Source organism: Ranitomeya imitator, chromosome 1, assembly GCF_032444005.1.
Source record: "Ranitomeya imitator isolate aRanImi1 chromosome 1, aRanImi1.pri, whole genome shotgun sequence".
Taxonomy (NCBI): domain Eukaryota; kingdom Metazoa; phylum Chordata; class Amphibia; order Anura; family Dendrobatidae; genus Ranitomeya; species Ranitomeya imitator.
This window is the reverse complement of record NC_091282.1, coordinates 342,797,916-342,819,308: the sequence shown is the minus strand read 5'-3', so window position 1 is coordinate 342,819,308 and position 21,393 is coordinate 342,797,916. Positions and strand designations below refer to the sequence as shown.

The 21,393-nt window shown below is 44.3% G+C and overlaps 1 long non-coding RNA gene across 2 annotated transcripts in view; it reads right to left on the bottom strand.

The window, feature by feature from the left end:
• Positions 1–14,488, bottom strand: part of LOC138671662 (uncharacterized) — a 174,672-nt gene extending 160,184 nt beyond the window's left edge. Inside the window, exon 1 of one of the 2 annotated variants that reach the window (XR_011319466.1) lies at positions 14,378–14,488. This is a non-coding gene — a long non-coding RNA (uncharacterized lncRNA). Of the gene's footprint in view, positions 1–14,241 lie in introns of both variants that reach the window. The other variant, XR_011319465.1, reaches the window with a different exon arrangement.
• Positions 14,489–21,393: the final 6,905 nt, after the last annotated feature.

Genomic DNA, 21,393 nt, shown 5'->3' with positions numbered 1-21,393 from the left:
TTTCCCTCCGGAGAACTCTCTGCTGGCAGGATTGGGCAGTTTCAGCAATTTGCTGTAAGACAGAAATGACTTCGGAAAAGCAGTTCTCTAACACATTCATTCCTATCAATACAGTTGGTTCACAGTTCCGCCGGTCAACATCAACAACAATTATACCCTGTTTCTTCAATTCTACTTTACCAATCTTTATGGTCATCTCCCTGAATCCTAGTTTCGGTACCAACTTACCATTACTGGCCCATATATCTAGCTCAACATCAGAGGGCCCTTTATCAATATCTGCATCAGCCCAGTACCTCTTATAAAGGATATACGGTATAGATGAAATCTGGGAACCTGTGTCCAGCAAAGCGTTGAGGGGCATTCCGTCCAGCACGATAGGGATAATGGGTCGTCCTCCGATGTACCTGTCGTGCCAGGGTGTTGGGCCTTGAAAGTTCATTCCTGCGAAGCGGCCCGCATTCCCAGGGGATTCCCGTTTAAATCACAATCTCGTGCAAAGTGGCCTGGCTGCAGGCAACGGCGGCAAATGGGCTGTCCATCCGGTTGGTAGCGGTCGCAGGGTCGTCCTCTCCATGTCGGGTATCTCCGGGGTCTCATCCATGGAACACCTTCTCTACGGTTTGACAACTCCATCTTGGGTCCTCTCATCTCCTGCATGGTTTTAGCCATTGAAGCAACAACATCAGCTAAAGAGTCAAGCTTTTGTTGAAGAGCCTCATTAGTACTGGGCCCCAGGGGCTTAGCAATGGCCCCAGACATAGCTGATGTCACTGGCACTCCCTGTTGTTGAGGTGCCTCTGCCATGGGTTGCGCAGGATCCTGATCCCGAGGTGCCTCTGCCAGCTGGAGACGTATAGCGCTCTCCTTTAATTGGGCAAATGTCAATTCAGGGTTCTTAAAAACAAGCATGCTCACATGCCCCCGGTGAGAAGGGGTGTAGAGTCCCTCAATAAATTGATCTCTTAGCAGTTTATCCGCTCCGGTGTTAAAAATGGGTTCAGCCAGTGTAAGTGATTTAAGGGCTTCCTGCAGGTTTAAGGCAAAGTCTCTCACGCCCTCATTAACTTTTTGTTTGCAATTAAAGAATCGTACTTTAGCTTTGCTGCTGGCAGTGGTTTCAAATGTAGCTTTTAATCCAGCAAATATGCGTTCAACAGTGCCTTTTAGATCAGCTGCCCATGCTGTGACTTCTCGCTTAGCATGGCCACTTAACTGCATCATCAGGAGACTAACACGCTGAACTTCACCCACAGGGAACATGTCAAAATGGGCCAGCATCTTTTCTCTGAAATCGTCAAGGGTATTAGGCTCACCTTCATACATTGGAAGCCATGGGCCACCCGGGGTATATGGCATCAGCACCGGCATGATGGGCGCCACTCCTTGCACCGCTGCGCTACCGGACTCTCTATCGACACTCTGTCTTTCAGCTGCATTAGCGTCGCCGGGTGCTGCGGCGTCTCCGTGCTGCGACATACTGTGCCCCCTTAGTTAATCCGGACCCTTCCGGTCCTCCGCTTCCGTCGGGATAGTGTAGATTCGTTCCGCTGTGCAGCAGGATCGATTTTCCCCTTGCTCTGATGTCAGAGCGCTCAGCTTGGTGCCGCCCACAATGACACGCCCCCTGCTGCTCCCACCCACCGCGCTCTGTAATGGCGGATTCTGAAGTTTTTCAGTTAGACTGGGGCTCAGGTGATGGCGTAGCTCAATTGACAGTCTCGTGCCTAACGGTTATGAAGTGATTACCTCAGGGGATGGCGGCCATCTTTACTCCATTATAACCAATGGGGAAAAGTCACTTTCAATAGTTTTCAATGGAGAATGGATTTTTCTTTAATAAAGTCAATTTTCAAGATTTTTCATCCAAGTTTTCACAGTTTTGGGCTCCAATCACGGCACACAATACCCGGTATACGGGCTGGCTAGATCCTGTTCGTGATGCCAATTGTGACGCCCAAGAGACCGGGGTACCCTGCACCGGACCAATGGGGTCTGTCTCTTGAGGGGGGTGTCACGGGTGGCTTGACCCGGTGCTGTGGCCTCAGGCAATGCACAGTGTAAAGGGTATCGTGAGGGAACAGGCACTTACTTGATCAGCAGCAGGTTCTCCCAGTGGTGATGATCCCAATCCTGGATAGATGGCTATTGTCCAAATGAAAGACTGAGGCATTGAAACGTTTAACCAGTTTACTTTAACAAAAAAGGATTTACAACCAGTCCTGTCACCGGAGTCTGTATGGGAACTCTGAGTTACTTTGACCCTGCCGGGGTCTTCGCCTCTTATTGTACGCAATATCTGTGTGGCCCTGCTGCTGTATGTGAACTGGCTGCCGGCCCAATCTGTCCCCTCCGGGTCCTGGTTCGACGGGCAACCCGAGTCCTTTTATCGGCTTACCCCCTCCAGGAGTACCGCTGAACTCTGTGTCTGTTGCTGCGTCCGACCCTAGTGAAGCTGATATCACCTCACGTTTTTCCGGTTGCTGTATTATATGTAATGAATACAGCCACGGATCCGGTATCCGTCTTTGCGCCTGTTCTGGGTAGTGATTAATGCTACCCGGTTCTCACAATGTCCTTTTTCTCTATCCCTCTTCTCCTCAGGCCGGTGATTTAGGCCTGGTAACAGTCACAGGGCTGTTAGAGATTCAACTGTATGACCTCTCACTTTCAGCTCCTTAGCCCAACTGCCAGTTCTTCTCTCAGACCAGAATGGATCAAGGGGAGTCTCTGGAGCTCCCCCTTCTGGCCGGAGGTGGTAGTGCAGTCTTGCTATTTTAGTATTTGCATTTACTGTCAGTAACTATTTTTGTGGCAAATACCCCTAGGGGTGCCACACAACCCTGCATCCTTGGGATTGAGTGATGCTGGAGATCAAGGAGGCCAGCCAATGCCTTTGTTGTTGTCACTGTCGGGACTCCAGCGAAATCTGTGCAGCCACATGGAACATAGTGTCCTTCGCGTTTCAAGAAGTGCCCAACTGCCAGAATACGCTACTTAGGGATCAGAAGAGAGATGTCTTGGTACAATTCTTAGTTGCCAGAGGTGGGAAGAGAGCTGAGGTACCTGTAAGCCTGAGGTTCTGTGGATGCCAAGGCCCAGGCTGAGAGAAGAAGTTTTAGTGCACAAATAGTGCTATATGCAGCGGTAGTGAGGAGAGCTACTACACATTGCCGAAAAAGAGGTGGGTTTATCACATATCATTAGTGTTGAGCGACACCTTCCGATATCAATGAGTATCGGTACCGGATTGTATCGGTCGATATTCAAAAAATATCGGATATCGCCGATACCGATACCCGAAACCAATGCAAGTCAATGGGACAAAAATATCGGAATTAAAATAATCCCTTTCTTTCCTTGTAGGTTAATTCTACATGAAGGAAAACAACTAAGAATAATGTAGAATGTATTGGGGGAGGTGGAGGAGACATTAAAGGCATAGAGGTTTAGCCCAATCAAATGGAATAGCAGGAATTCATTTTTTTATTTGCTGAACAGACTACGGAGTGTGAGCTGCACTCACACACAGACTGTGCAGACCGCCATGAACGGCGCTGCAAGGCCAAAAAAAGCTCCTCTATGTACTCCAATATAGAGTTTTTCCACAATCTAGCAGGTTACGGATGTAAAGCCACTAATAGGATAAATTTGAACAAATGTGCAGCAGGCTGCACTAACTGAGAAACGGACAATGGAACTTTATGAGGCAGTGACGCACCCTGAGCTGACTACAACCAGCTGTGGTGGTAGAACAGACTACAGAGTGAGCTGCACTCACACAGAGACCGTGCAGACCACCATGAACTGCGCTGCAAGGCCAAAAAAAGCTCCTCCATGCAATCCTATAGTGTTTTCCCACAATCTAGCTGTATACGTATGGGAAGCCACTAATAGGATAAATTTGAACAAATGTGCAGCTGGCTGCACTAATTGAAAAACGGACAATGAAACAGTATGAGGCAGTGATGCACCCTGAGCTGACTACAACCAGCGGTGGCTGCAGACCAGACTACAGAGTGAGCTGCTCTCACACAGACACCTTGCAGACACCTGTGAACAGCGCTGCAAGGCAAAAACAAGGTTATCACACAGCGGTTGCTAAATTAGCCTGGGTAAAGCACAATGAAGCAAATCACTATCTCTAAACTGGCCCTCAGTCAGAACACAGCGTCCTGTCCCTAACTGAATTAACAGCAGAGTGAACCCAAAATGGTGTCATCGACTTTTATAGTGCATCATGACATCATTTCAGCACCCAATCACAGCCATGCCAGTAGTTACATGCCTACCATGCAGAACAGGATGTGGCCACACTTCTAATCATTCCTCATTGGCTGAATTCTGGCTGTTTGAATTAGGGGGAACTTCCGATTCCGGTATATGATATACTGAAAGTATCGGAACTCAGTATCGGAATTCCAATACCGCAAATATTGGCCGATACCTGATACTTGCGGTATCGGAATGCGCAACACGAAGGTTGAGCGAAACAGATCGGCACATTTCAAAAGTCGACGACTTTTAGCAAAGTCGGGTTTCGTGAAACCCGACCCGATCCCACTCTGGGATCGGGTCGGCAGTGGGCGATCTCTACTTAAAAGTCGGGTTTCATTTTATATATATATATATATGTCAATCAGACACATATATATATACTGTATATTTATATTAACTTCAGCGCGATATAGCAGAAAAGCCGGTAATTCAATTACCGGCTTTTCATTTCTCCTGCCAAAACCCGACATGATTTGAGACATGGTTTACATACAGTAAACCATGTCATATCTCCCTTTTTTTGCATAATCCACACTACTAATGTTAGTAGTGTGTATGTGCAAAATTTCGGCGCTCTAGCTCTTAAATGTAAGAGTTAAATCGCGGAAAAAATTGGCGTGGGCTCCCGCGCAATTTTCTCCGCCAGAGTAGTAAAGCCAGTGACTGAGGGCAGATATTAATAGCCTGGAGAGGGTCCACGGTTTTTGCCCCCCCCTGGCTAAAAACACCTGCCCCCAGCCACCCCAGAAAAGGCACATCTGTAAGATGCGCCTATTCTGGCACTTGGCCACTCTCTTCCCATTCCCGTGTAGTGGTGGGAAATGGAGTAATGAAGAGTTAATGCCACATTGCTATTGTAAGGTGACATTAATCAATTATGACACCTATCCATTATTAATCCAATTGTATGATAGAGTTAAAAAGAAACATACACACAATATTAAAAAGTATTTTAATGAAATAAACACACCGTTTGTTGTAATATTTTATTTATGCTCAATCCACTCGCTGAAGACCCTCGCTCTGTAACAAATAAAAAATAATAAACCAACAATATACATACCTTCCGTAGATCTGTAACGTCCCACGTTGTAAATCCTTCTGAAGGGGTTAAAATATTTTACAGCCAGGAGCTCTGCTAATGCAGTGCTGCTCGTGGCTGTAAACCCCAGCGAATGAAGGTAATGTAGGTCAATGACCTGTAGTTACCTTCATTCGCGGTGATGTGCCCCCTGCTGGATGTCCCTGGAGCGTGGGAAAAGTTCCCAGGCTCGAGGTCATATGAGGACATCCAGCAGGGGGCGCATCACCGCGAATGAAGGTAACTATAGGTCATTGACCTACATTACCTTCATTCGCTGGGGTTTACAGCCACGAGCACAACTGCATTAGCAGAGCTCCTGGCTGTAAAATATTTTAACCCCTTCAGATGGATTTACAACGTGGGACGTTACAGATCTACGGAAGGTATGGATATTGTTGGTTTATTATTTTTTATTTGTTACAGAGCGAGGGTCTTCAGCCAGTGGATTGAGCGTACAATAAAATATTAAAACAACCTGTGTTTTTATTTCATTAAAATACTTTTTAATAATGTGTGTGTGTGTTTTTTTAACCATTTAATGCAAATGGATTAATAATGGATAGGTGTCAGAATTGACACCTCTCCATTATTAATCTGGCTTAATGTCACTTTACTATAGCAAGGTGAGATTAACCCTTCATTACCCCATATCCCACCGCTACACGAGAATGGGAAGAGAGTGGCCAAGTGCCAGAATAGGCACATCTTCCAGATGTGCCTTTCCTGGGGTGGCTGGGGGCAGATGTTTTTAGCCAGGGGGGGCCAAAAACCATGGACCCTCTCTATGCTCTTAATATCTGCCTTCAGTCACTGGCTTTACTACTCTGGCGGAGAAAATTGCGCGGGAGTCCACGCCAATTTTTTCAGCGATTTAAACCTTAAATTGCCTTTAACCCTTAAATTTAATAGCTTTCAGCAATTTAAGGGTTAAATCGTCCTCATATGACCTCGAGCCTGGGAACTTTTCCCACGCTCCAGGGACATCCAGCAGGGGGCACATCACCGCGAATGAAGGTAACTACAGGTCATTGACCTACATTACCTTCATTCGCTGGGGTTTACAGCCACGAGCAGCGCTGCATTAGCAGAGCTCCTGGCTGTAAAATATTTTAACCCCTTCAGATGGATTTACAACGTGGGACGTTACAGTTATACGGATGGTATGTATATTGTTGGTTTATTATTTTTTATTTGTTACAGAGCGAGGGTCTTCAGCGAGTGGATTGAGCGTACAATAAAATATTACAACAAGCGGTGTGTTTATTTCATTAAAATACTTTTTAATATTGTGTGTGTTTTTTTTAACTCTTTCATACAATTGGATTAATAATGGATAGGTGTCATAATTGACGCCTCTCCATTATTAATCTGGCTTAATGTCACCTTACAATAGCAAGGTGGCATTAACCCTTCATTACCCCATATCCCACCGCTACACGGGAATGGGAAGAGAGTGGCCAAGTGCCAGAATAGGCGCATCTTACAGATGTGCCTTTTCTGGGGGTGGCTGGGGGCAGATGTTTTTAGCCAGGGGGGCCAAAAACCGTGGACCCTCTCCAGGCTATTAATATCTGCCCTCAGTCACTGGCTTTACTACTCTGGCGGAGAAAATTGCGAGGGAGCCCACGCCAATTTTTTCTGCGATTTAACCCTTAAATTTAAGAGCTAGAGCGCCGAAATTTTGCATATGCACACTACTAACATTAGTAGTGTGGAATATGCAAAAGAAGGGGGATATGACATGGTTTACTGTATGTAAACCATGTCTCATATCATGTCGGGTTTTGGCAGGAGAAATGAAAAGCCGGTAATTGAATTACCGGCTTTTCTGCTATATCGCCCTGAAGGAAATGTAAAAAAAAAAAAAACCCCATAGACTTACATTGGGTTTCGAGTTTCGGCCGATCCCCGACCCCGACTTTTCAATAGGATCGGCCGATTTCACTCGACCCGACTTTTGAGAATGTCAGGTTTCGTGAAACCCGATTCGACCCTGAAAAGCTAAAAGTCGCTCAACCCTACTCAACACTAATCATCATCAACTGCTCCAGTAAAAGCGAGTTTGTTCCTGTACCACCTGAGGTCTCTAGCAATTCCAATGTTGCTTTAGGCTCAATGGGCTCACATTCACTGGTAAGTCAGACACGGCTGAGGCAGTCCCATTACAGTCACACAAAACGGCTATTGCCCATAGAAACCAGTTATACTGTAAGTTTGGTGCACACGGCCTGTGCAGTCTTTCTCAGATATATGTATATATATATATATATATATATATATATATATATATATATATACACACATACTGTACATACATACACACTGTAGGGACTCTGTCTGGTAGACTTTTTAGATTAGGCCTTAGGTAGTGTTCACACAGGCAATGAAGCTTTGGTCCAAGCAAGTGCAGCTTTTATTGCTTTCCCCAGGGTGCACAAAATAATTATTGTCCTTTTCAAACACTAATACTTGAGGTTCTCTGCACACGGCCTGTACACTCGTCTCAGAGATGGATTCTGTCCTGTCTCTCTCTTCAGCTCAAAGACACTTCCAGTCTGGTCAGACTTCATGAGCTGACTACCTTAGTTCAAAACCTAGCATGTTTATATGCAGAGCGAGCCAGACGAATTAAGCAAAGCCTGCAGAGTTAGGATTTAACCCCCCCTCCTCTCAAAGCTGAGGGCTGGGTTCCATCTGCCAATTCACTGTGCCAAAAACTGACTTTGTGAGGGGGCATAGCCAATTCTGCATTACCTTCTCTGAGACTACCTCCAGGTGGGCCTCAGGAATTCTACAGGGCCTTAAAATGGACAGAGTGTGAGGCTCAAGTTCAATGGCACGAGTGTGACCTAGTACCTCCAAGAACATGACTATTTTTGGGCAACATTTTCCAGCCATGTTGTCTTTGGGAAGGCGACAAATTTCCTACTACTTAGACATCTGGAAGATTGGCTTCTGACTGGGCCAACCAGCAAGGAGTTTTGAGCGGGTCTTTACCCTTTCAGAGTTTTTGTAGGTTGCCATAATATATGGAAAAAGCCTTCCTTTTCCCTGGTAAGCGCACTTTATAGTTGATCACTCCCACCTTTTTCCACCATCCTATCAGGTCCCTGCTACTGGGTAAGGACCTTGCTCTCCCCTGTGGTCACTAAACTGAGTACCCGATTCCAGGCATAAATTGTCTTACTAGAGCCGACTGATTATATCCCCTGCATTTTTCCTTTTGGGCTTTGAAGAGGTTCTCTTTTATTTGTCAATTCACTTATGTCCACGTCCCAACTGAACATTATGTCTGGCCCCTGGCAGAAACCGATCAGCTCACATCTCCTGGGGAACCTCATTTAACACACATTTTCAAGGGTACCTTTTACTGTTAAGTCCCTAAACTGGGCAGTCCTATAGTTGTCCTTGGACTCTTCCAGGTCTGGGATATTAGCTTCAGGGGATGCTTTTTCATCCACCTTACTAGCCAGTACAGTGAGTGGAAATTCACTGTGATCATCATCTGACTTTGTTACCATAGCTGATTCCTGGAGGCATACTGGTTTACTGGGTGTTACAGCTTTAGTCTATACATCCCAGAACAAAGAAAAATCTAGACCGAAAATAGCATGCAACAAGTTCTTGGCCACTTCCACTTGTTGGGACACAGAACCACAGTCGTACGTCAACCTGTGCCAAAGGACATTTCTTGAGGTCTCCATGGATACAACTTACCCCCACCCCCTTCCCAGGAGTTTGCAAATGCGTAAGTGTGGTCCTAACCAGAGTCACCAAACTCCCTGGATCCAGAAACTCTTTACTTGTACACCATTCACAGTCACCTTGCATTCCTGAGGCATTTTGTCAGGATGAGGAACAGCACTTCAGACAGAGCAGGCCAGCCTACACTGCATTCTATCAGCTTCGAGGTCAAGGGTCAAACAGATGATTTATGCCCCAGGATTCGATACCTCCAACAGGAAATGGTACAAGGTGTATCTTTCCACGAGGCCCATGAGATCATCTACATTCTGGGGACCTCTTTAGGCAACCCAGCTTTATCCGAACTTAGGTAGTGAGTGGATAAACTGTTCCACTATGACTCATTCCACCATCTGTGCTTGAAAGCAGGGCTCAGCTGCTGCCATTTTTGTACCAGGTGAAACAAACCGAACATCTAGGACCGAGAAGGCTTGTCCCTTTGGTAGCTCCTAATGTATTTCCTTTGCACCCAGACTATCAGGGTTACGCCCAAACATGCCATATTCTCTGCCTTCACCTTGTCATACTCCTTGGCATCCAACAGGGTGAGGTCTTAGTATGTTTTCTGCAGTTCCCCAGTAAGGGACCTCTGCCCATTGCTTTGGAGGCAGTTTCTTCCTGTCAGCCACTCTCTCAAAGACAATCAGAAAAGCCAAAAAGTAGTCCTCCAGAGTCATTTTCTGCTAGGTCTCCTATACTGTTCGCCTCACATGGATACCATTTCTTTGGCTGGAGAAGAGTGCAGTCTCCCTGCCGTGGACAGTTTCCGCCAAGAGAATCATTTGCTGCTGATGCTCTGCTGAACCTACTGTAGCTGCTGCTGCATCTGCTGTACCTGCTGCTGATACTGCATCTGGACTGATTGTTTCTCAAGCTCCTCAATGCTTTCATTGTTTTCAATGCTGTAACTGCCTTTACCCAGGACATTCCGTCTTTAAACTGTAATCTCCTGTGTTCTTTGGGAATTCCTCACCAATCATAGGGATTCACTGTAGCTGCTAGGCATTAGGCCTAATGTAGCGGGCAATGCAGCTTTGTTCCAAACACATGCAGTTTTTATTGCTTTCCACAGGTTGCACAGGATCAAAACAAACTCATAAGCATAAATTTCTAGCCTTGTCCAGGCGCTAACTAAACTGAACAGACCCTGGCTACTCATATACGGCTGAGCTAATCCCAGCTCAGTAAAACAAATCAGTTACTGTCCATAGCAACCACTGATACTTGCATTTCTCTGCACACGACCTGTGCAGACTCTTCTCAGAGAGAGATTCTGGCCTGTCTCTGTCTGTTCAGCTGAAAGATGCATCCAGTCTGGTCGACTTCACTGAGCTGACTGCCTTAGGGCTATGTTCACATTCGCGTCTTTGGACGCAGCGTCGTCGCCGCAAAACAACGCATGCGTCATGCATCCCTATCTTTAACATTGGGGATGCATAGGCATGCGTTGTCATGCGTTTTGGTGCGTTTCGCGACGCATGTGTCGTTTCGACGCACCTGGCAGGGCGCGGCAAATGCAACATGTTGCATTTTTTCTGCGTCCAAATTTTTTTTTAAATCGCATGCATCGCACTTGCGTTGCATTTGCGTTGTCGATGCGTCAAAAACTCCATTGAAGTGTATTGGCAACGTAGAAGACGCAAATACTTGCGTTCTTGTGCGTTGTACGACGAATGCGTTCTTTACTTAAAAAATAGAGACACTGAAAAGACCCTATATATATATAAAAAGGTTGAACGCATGCGTCAAATATGCCTGCGTTTTACTTGCGTCTTTCGTGCGTCGTGCACGTCCACGACGCTGCGTCCAAAGACGCGAATGTGAACGTAGCCTAATGCAGTTTGTATCTAATCAGTCTGCATGCATGCTATTGTCTAGACAGCTTAATATAATACACAGAAGAAATGTATTTTGCCAAGTACAGCCTCCATGTAAGGATTTTATACTTGATCATCAATATATCTATTCAGAGGCAAATGCAAAAAATAGCCTTAAAGTTATATATCATGGCAAAACTTTGGGTTTTATATAACATGATGCTTTCTTTGACCACAGACAGAAAAGAAAGATAAAAGGAGCTCACTCGTTAGGATGTTGTGTTCCTGCCTCTACTATAATAATGCTAGTTTCCTGTGAGTATGTCAGAGCAGTCATAGACGCAGGCATCGTCTGCTAGGGAGCAGTCTTAATGTGTCAATAGCCTCTGTAGGGGACACAAACAAAACTATCCATCTCTTTCCGACTCCTGCCGATTCAGGAAGGCTGACTCTGCAGAGGTTTACAGTAGCAAATGAAGGAACTACTTTAATCTGTGGAGAAATAGATCTACTCCCCAGACAAAGCATGCTGGGCAATAGACGGGAGTGGTGGTTTGTTTATCCCTTGGCAATCCATGAATGATGGGAACCTGGCCTTAGATGTAACATGTAGGAAAGTGGGGCAGACCAATGATAGACAAGGGCATCTTTGATGTACAGCCAGCACTTTCTGTAATGGTTTCTTGCGAAGTGTGTGATTTGATTTCAGTCTGACTTCATATATTTTTAGGACTATGTACAAGCAGTAAAAATAATGGTGATGGTTGATGAATGGCAGACTGCAGTCTAATATGCAGGCAATGTATAGCTGTACAAAACTGGAACAGAAAAGTAGACATTTGCAAACAATCACGTGACTTGCTTGACTGAAAAAAAAAGACACCACCTGTTCTTAAAAGGGTTGCCCACTACTGGAAAACCCTTTTTAAAATAAAGTAGTCCCCCTTGTAAAATAAAAATAATATGTGCTGATCTCCTGAACTGAAGCAGCCAAAGTGATGTTGGTGCCAGGTGTCACGTGGCTCGCGCAGCATCGTGATGCCATGTAAGCCCTGATATTAGTCTGCAATGCTCTCTCTAATTGCTCTTGTCTGAGGTTCGTCCAAGGTTGAGTGAGTGCACAGCAGCCCAATATCAGCCACTGGTTGGCGTAACAATGTCCTACGAACTCCAGGAGACCCAGCGCCAACATCGCTGGAATAGCACCATTACAGGAGGTACTATAAAATGTTTTTATTTTACAAAGGGAAGTACTTTATTTAAAAAGTGGAAGTCATCAAAATATTTAAAGAATAAGCAGAAATGTACCTGACAGCACAGGTGAACAATCTGCATCCTCAGAGGTGACTGCTATCCTCTGATACTATCCTGCCGCCCAATCATGTAGATAGTACACCACTGTCTAATTGTGTTTAATACTATGTCCTAGATTTAGAACTATCTGAAAGTCAAATATTATGGTGTTCCACACATCATCCATATCTCTTTCCCTTATAATTAGAATCAAAATGTACTGGATTGAGAGAGTAATCCACAACTTTCATTACATCACACACTAAAGCATAAAAACTAAATAAATAACTGATAAAGTAGAACTCTATCACTGATTCAAAAGAAAACATCAAGGGAATAGATGTCTCTTAAAAATAATGTCATAGGGTATGTCTCCCCTTGATAAGTTCCACCTTCTGCTGCCGGTTGTCTGATGGTGTGGCGTACCAACATTTTGTCCTACAGCACACAGGGGTTTGTATGGATGCTTCTGCTGCAGCCAGTTGTGTTACCGCCATGCACTTGACACTGAGGATGAGGAGATGGCTGATATCCTGAGATAAACAGAGAACATTTCTTTACATCCTCAGTTTTAATTGTAATGAGTGTGCGGTAATTTTTTGATACATGACTTTTCGGGCCTTCGGGTCTGTCTTACCAGCACCTCGAATTATTTTGATCTGAGTGCATACCATTATTCTCCTTATAGTAGTAAGCTTTTGCACAGAAACTGTAAAAGACTGTTACAGTCAGTTTCACACCATATTTTCACAACTTTTGAAAGATACACCTTTTTATATTTTGAACAAAAATATAACGGTAATCTCATCCCATCATTTAAGGTATTCCCACATAAGTAGTTTATTATGTAGTGTGGGAATATCTGTCTCCCAGTGGCCACAAATATTCAAGAAGATGGACACAACCGAGTGGGCTTAGCTTTGATGTTTCTGTAACATCCATAGAAGTTAAAAGGAGTTCTGGAAATAGTGGCCTAGAGTCCCTGCCGAATGACAGATATTCCCATTCCAACTTTTTAACCTATCTTTTCTGGAGAATTAAGGGGTCTGAAATTATTTTAGTTTCTGTTCTGGGGTCTGGACAAATTGTAGGGCTTGTCCTGGTGTCTTTATCATTTAAGGGTGACCATGTGGTTTCAACTAATCTCGCAATATGGAATTTTGTTAAAAATCATAGTGGAAAAAAGATAATGGCAATAAAAGGACCAAGGACAACATCTGCAAGGAGTATGTATGTTCTCCCCATGTTTGCATTGGTATCCTCAGGGTACTCTGGTTTCTTCCCACAACCAAAGACATACTGATAGGGAATTTAGATATGTAGAGAACCCCACTGGGGAGAGTGATGATAATGTCTGTAAAGTGCTGCGGAATATGATAGCGCTATATAAGCAAAGCATAATAAATAATAAGGGCACTTTAGCCAGGCACAATGGTAACACTTGTTCGCACGGCATTTTGTTACAGAGATATTACAAAAAAACCAAAGAGATAAACTAGATATAAGACAAATGAGATGATATCTTGAAGATGTCAAAATACCTATTATACAATGTTCTTTTTTTTTGCTTTTATGTTTTTGAACTGCATATATCAATTTTATAACGTTCTTTAGGTCTTTAGTTAAAAATGGTTGTTTGAGAGCACTGGACATGCCGTACAGTTGTACATAACTTATACATAAACCCTAAAGGTCAATAATGAAGAAGTAAAGTTTAAAAACAGTATACTGGTGCCAGCTTGAAGAATGACCCAATTTCTGGGGAAACACAGATTTATATAAAATACTTTGTAAACATACTGATACCTGGCAATAAAGCTTATCCCAAAGTGACTCTGAGGATGTTATTTAGAATTATGGTGTTTCTAATACACGAAAAATACACCGAGTGGTATTATGTAACTATAGTAGTTGTATGGTGCAATAACAAAGTATATTAAAAGGTGAAACCAAGCAAGAAAAAATTCTGTGTGTTCCCAGATATTACATACAGCGGAAAGCCTGGTAATAAAAGGAATGTGTTACCTGTTGGAGAGGTACTAAGAACGTATCATTCACTTCCGATACTTTTTTTTTTCAGCAGGTTCTGCAACTATTCACATATCGGAGGCAACACAATGGGGGAGGAGTGACTTGAAGGAAGGCATCAAGAGGTTCTTACCTGTATGAGTGGAAGGCTTTGTGGGGTTAGATGCTTTATATGCTGCACCAGTCATCGGCTCCACTCTTAAGCAGAATAAGCTGGCTTCCCCTCTAACAACACCTTGTTCCCATCTTAGATGGGGATGTCTGTATCTATCAACTCTTCCTCATTTGCCGGAACAGAGCTCCATTGTGTTTTATAAAAACTGCTTTGTTCGTAGCACACCGAGCCATGTTAGAAGCAGAACCTGATACAAAATCTTAATGTGCTATTTATAGGAAGAAAACCTGCAGGCTTCGTGTAACTCAGCAGCCGGCTTCGCTTTCCTCTAATCATTGCCAGTTTCCAATTTGAAGACATTTTTCTTCCATTTCTACGTAAGGAGGGTGTAGAAAGATTAATAGCAGACCCATATTTGACCACACCATAGAAACCTTAGCATACTACTTAAAAGGATACCGAATACATATTTCAAGGTCATTCTGGTGCCACCACACTGATAACGGGAGAAATCGCTATTTCCATAAAACACTGTTTAAGGTGCATTAGTATCAAAGCTCTTTGGGTGAAATATTGGGTATCACAGAATACTGGCAGCCATGATGATTTTATCTTTCATAGATTATTATATTGTGAGATCCATATCTACTATTATCTCACATGGGACGGCAATGAAGAAAAGCAAAACAGAGAGAGCATATGAATAAAAATATATTAGTGAAATATAAATATTTTTTTGGCCTGAAATAATTGCTTCCTAAGGATAGGTTTCCCTTCGCTCCCCTTGATTGTGATATGCAAAATCTTTTTTTATATTGTTATGTGATAGAGTTCAATTCTCGTCCTCTTTTCCCCTGACCCACTAAGGATGGCAGAAGGAAAAAACACAGGAAAGCTGCCTACTGATAAGATATGGTGACAAAGGATTTGTTGACAAGTCCCAGAATAAGACAAATGTAGAGTACCATGTTCTGCCATTCTGGGCCGGAAAACGGAATGTCATATTTCATATAGCAGTAGCAAGCTGGCTCTAGTCTAAGAGAGGAAAGGGACACGGGTACTGCGTCATTTAGGCCCATTAAAACAAAAAGAGAAGATGCTGCTTAAAGTGTGCCAAGAATGGCCAGGACTCCAGGGAGGCAGCTAGTACTGACGGACATAGTTACATTTCTCTGGTCTTTGTTCCATAACCCTGCAAAAAATAACAGGTTGAAAGAAAGATAGGAAAAACTACCTGAATGAGAGGGGACTAAGGTGTTAGCTAACTGAATAAAAAGACAACAGTAATATGTATGATGGTATTTAGACCTATGTGTCCACCCATTATATTAGAGTGGTGGACTGTGTATTGCAGTTTTAGGCGTACATAATGTGCTATGGTAATGTATATTGCATACAGTGTGCTAAGCATTGTTCGTATAATAGGCGTAGTGTGCAGCACGAACAGAGGAAATGTAAACTATAAGATAAGAGATATAATACACTAGATGGTGGCCCGATTCTAACGCATCGGGTATTCTAGAATATGTATGTATGTATGTATGTCGCGCTGTGAGTGGGGGTTAAATTCCGCGCCAATATCGCCGATTCGTCACGACCGGCTGGCCGATCAGTGAAGCGTGGTTCAAATCTGGCACCAATTCGCGGACGGAGTGCGCCTGCCGCTGATTGGTCGCGGCCGGCCAGGCACGACCAATGACCGAAGAGGTGATTAAATACCGCGCCAATATCGCTGATTGGTCGTGGCCGGCCATGCGCGACCAATCACTGAAGCGGTGTTTAAATCGCGTGCCAATATCGCTGATTGGTCGCGCCTGGCCGGCCGCGACCAATCAGCGAAGCGTGGCTTAATTCCCGCATCAATTTGCAGCTGTTCTGCGGCTGTCACTAATTGGTCGCAGGATGTCGGGGGTTCGGGGTGCTGGATGTTGGGGGTGCAAGATATAGTACAGCCACGTAGTATATAACACAGCCATGTAGTATATAGCACAGCCTCGTAGTATATAGCACAGCCACGTAGTATGTAGTATATAGCACAGCCACGTAGTATATAGCACAGCCACGTAGTATATAGCACAGCCACATAGTATATAGCAGCCATGTAGTATATAGCACAGCCACATCGTATATAGCAGCCATGTAGTATATAGCACAGCCTGTAGTATATAGCACAGCCACATAGTACATAACACAGCCACATAGTATACAGCAAAGCCACGTAGTATATAGCACAGCCACGTAGTATATAGCACAGCCACGTAGTATATAGCAGCCACGTAGTACATAGCACAGCCTGTAGTATATAACACAGCCACGTAGTATATAACACAGCCACGTAGTATATAGCACAGCCACGTAGTATATAGCAGCCATGTAGTATATAGCACAGCCACATCGTATATAGCAGCCATGTAGTATATAGCAGCCATGCAGTATATAGCACAGCCCACGCAGTATATAGGACAGCCCACGCAGTATATAGCACAGCCACGTAGTATATAGCACAGCCACATAGTACAAAACACAGCCCACATACTATATAACACAGACAGCCACATAGTATATAGCAGAGCCACGTAGTATATAGCACAGCCATGTAGTATATAGCAGCCACATAGTATGTAGCAGCCACATAGTATATAGCAGCCACATAGTATATAGCACAGCCACGTGGTATATAGCAGCCACGTAGTATACAGTATAGCAGCCACGTAGTATATAACACATCCCATGCAGTAAATAACACAGCCCACACAGTATATAACACTGCCCACGTAGTATATATCAGTCACGCAGTATATAATAATAGTAATTAATAATAATAATTTTTATTTATATAGCGCCAACATATTCCGCAGCACTTTACAATTAAGCGAGGACATGTACAGACAATAAATTTAGTACAAGTTAAGACAATTTAAACAGTGACATTAGGGGTGAGGTCCCTGCTCGCAAGCTTACAATCTACAAGGAAATGGGGGGACACAATAGGTGAAAAGTGCTGGTTATTTCAGGTCTGGCAATTATAATAAATAGGGATCTATAATATAAGGCTGGGAGCGTCACTCTGTCCGAAGCCTTTATAGACTGCGCAAGCGCCGGCGCAGTCTGGACCCCACAGAGTGATGCTCCCAGGAGATCGCGGTATGCATAAGCACTGAACGCACACCGCGATCTCCAACGGATAGCAGGGATTCGCCAGGAGGGTGAGTATGAGTTATATTCACCTGTCCCGTTCCAGTGCTGCCCGCCGCTCTGTCCTCCGGGTCCTCTGCCTGTGACATTCACAGTTCAGAGGGCCCGATGACACGCTTAATGTGCGCTGCCCTCTGACTGAACAGTCACAGCCAGAGGACCTGGAACATGGAGCGGCACGCAGCGCTGGATCAGGGCCATAAACCTTTATGGAGCAGTGTACGGGGCATATAATATGAAGCATCTTATGGGGGCCATAAACCTTTATGGAGCAGTGTACGGGGCATATACTATGGAGCATCTTATGGGGGCCATAAACCTTTATGGAGCAGCGTATCGGGCATATGGATGGGAGCAGCAAATTACAGAACGGTGGCGCAGAATGGGAGCAGCACATGACAGAACGGGGGCGCAGGATGGGAGCAGCACATGACAGAATAGGGCAGCACATGACAGAACGGGGGTGCAGGATGGCAGTAGCACATGACAGAACAGGGGGCACAGGATGGGAGCAGCACATGACAGAATGGGGGCGCAGGATGGCAGCAGCACATGACAGAACGGGGGCGCAGGATGGGAGCAGCACATGACAGAACGGGGGCGCAGGATGGGAGCAGCATATGACAGAATAGGGCAGCACATGACAGAACGGGGGTGCAGGATGGCAGCAGCACATGACAAAATGGGGGTGCAGGATGGCAGCAGCACATGACAGAATGGGGGCGCAGGATGGCAGCAGCACATGACAGAATGGGGACGCAGGATGGAGCAGCACATACCAGGATGGTGACCATTTACCAATATAAATGCTCGCCACCCGGGCGTAGAACGGGTTCAATAGCTAGTTTTCTTATAAAGCTGCATGATCCGGTCATCAGCCCGTGTGTTTAAGTGCAATAGTCAAGTATCAAGTGCAGTTATTATGTGCATGGAGGGTGTGGAGACAGATGAATAGTAGGGTGCAGATTCACATGCAGATAATATTTGGAAGGAGGGAACAGGACAAAGTTAGTTTACTGAGTAGTTGATGTGGTAGGCTTGTTTGAAGAGATGGGTTTTTAAAGCGCGCTTGAATAGGTCGGGGCTAGGTATCAGTCTGATCGTCGGGGAAGTGCATTCCTGAGAGCTGGCGCAGCACGAGAGAAGTCTTGGAGACAGAGGTGCAAGGTTCGGATTACAGGGGATGTTAGTCTTAGGTCATTTGTAGAAGAGAGGGCACGTGTAGGGCGATAGACGGAGATGAGAGAGGAGATATAAGGCGGTGCAGAACTGTGGAGAGCTTTGTGGGTGAGAGAGATGAGTTTATACTGGACCCTGTAGCGAATGGGTAGCCAGTGTAATGACTGGCACAAGATGGAGGCATCCGTGAAGCGGCTGGACAGAAATATGACCCTGGCTGCCGCATTCAAGTTGGATTGGAGAGGAGAAAGTTTGGAAAGAGGGAGACCGATCAGAAGAGAGTTGCAGTAGTCCAGACGAGAATGAATAAGAGCAACAGTAAGAGTCTTAGCAGTTTCAAAGGTGAGAAAAGGTCGGATTCTGGAGATGTTTTTAAGATGCAGGTGACAAGAGCGAGTGAGTGAACGGATATAGGGAGTAAAGGAAAGTTCGGTGTCGAATATGACCCCAAGACAGCGGGTATGCTACTTGGGAGTTATGGTTGAACCCTCCAGGGTAATTTTGATGTTGGGTAGAGTGAGGTTAGTAGAAGGGAGAAACACAAGTAGTTCAGTTTTGGAGAGATTTAGTTTCAGATAGAGGGAGGACATGATGTTAGAGACAGCAGACAGACCATCCTTGGTATTTTAAATTAGAGTGGGGGTAATGTCAGGGGAAGAAGTGCAGCACACTTGAGAAGCAGTACAAATGTAATATATTTTACATATGTAAATGCCATGCATAATGTTTGTAAAAGTATATGTGTCAGCTACAGACATATGGACAGACATAGTTAAAGTTTCGGACTAGCCCATAGTGAAAGCCTCAGTAAAAAGGATCTGCTTCCTGATAGCAGACCAGTTAGGTAAGTACAGTAACCAAGGTCAAATTCAAGTTGCAGTGGGCAAGCATCTATTGTTCGGGGCAGAGGGAAGCCTTACTCGAATCCCTTGCGGATATTCCTGCAACCTGCAAAGTCCAAAGCTCCAGGCTCAGTATAGGTACTATAAAGAGTGCCTAATCCTCTGGCGTACAGGGGATGATGGACGTGGAACCGCTTGAAGGGAAGGTAACTGATCCCGGGTGCGCTGCTGAATGGTAAATCCCTGGGGCTGACAGGAACAGTAAATATAGGGATAGTCCAGGAGGAACAGGTAGTAATGCTGAAAATGCACTGTATAAAGGAAACAAGAATTGAGAAGTGTTGTGCCCAAAACTGTGTGTTACAGTCTGATGAACTTGAACTGCCCAGTGAATCTTTGCTTATTGAAACGAACTGTGTGTCCCTTGAGTTATGTGTGGCTTCTCCTGAAGATGGAGGCCTGGAGAAAGCGGAGGCCTGTGGTCTACAAGTGAGTGTAATGCACCCCTCACTTCATGCTGACCTTGAGGAAGACGGCTTGAGCGTCGATACGCGTGGGTCTGGGCACCCACACAGCTGCACTGATCTGACATGCTTGCTGGCTAGGACTATCTTTATGAGTGCCTGCACTAGGGCTGGGTAAGAATCATTGTGGGACCTTTTGAGGTGGATCTAGTGGGCTCGTTGCCTGAATATTTGAGTATTGAGACTCTTTTCAATATATCTCCCATTAGGTAACGGTTCATATATGGGACCAGGATTATACTGTGGCCCTCAGTCCCAATCTACTTGCCCAGCGCCTTGAATTATATTGGTCTCCAGGTGTGTCAGAATCAGTTGTGTTTTATGCTAAAGGATGCTAGGACATCTATATTAGCTGTGTAAGGTGCATGTTTTTGTCAGCATTTATCTATTATATTGGTGGACCCTTCATGTCTCTTTGTTTTTAAATGCTTTTAAATGTTTTTGTACACGTTGTTCTTTGAATAAAGATTTTTTCAATCGTAAGCTATACTGTGGTGATCCCAATTTTTGTGCATACGCTTGTTCTTGTTTGCTATTATTGCCTTTTGGTATGCATATGGTGATCCCCTTTTACATTAGAATGTTTGGATGGTGCCCGCTCAAATACAAGTGTTCACAGGCACCCCTCACTTGGCAGCACATAGGGACTGGGACATGATTTTCCTGAAAGTGCCAGGCTATTATGAAGCAGCAGCTACTGCCTTCGGTCACTTTACAATTACTCCATGACCAAAAATGTAAATTTGGCAAATGTGGTAGAATAATATTCGATTCAGAATGAAATATTGTGTACTCACAAATAAAAGCAATGCAATAACCTTATAGAGTACATTTATATGTGCTAAAATCTGGGAAGTAGTTTTCAGATTCCATAGGATTTACAGTAATTATTTTTTTCCGAATAGTATTTCTTACTTATTGGGCTAAATACAGTTTGTAACTTTTTCAAATGGAACTCGATTACCCATGTACATAATTTTCCATATGCCAAATCTGTAGTATCATGAAATAATGCTAATGCGCCACAAAAAAATAGAGATGAGATGAGTAGATCCTTTGAAATTTGAATTTGTCTGGTTTGCTAAATTATCTCACAAAATTTTATTTGCAGCACATAAAATCATTGTGAATCTCAATATTAGAAAGCCTCTAAATGCCTGGAAAAAACATGTAAACCACTATGAGGTCTGCTAGAACTGTACTGAACCCCTTTGCAGTTCTTTAATGAAAATACAGCCTTATTAATGCCCATGTCACCTTAAATTATCTGACTAGGAAAATATGGATGATAACT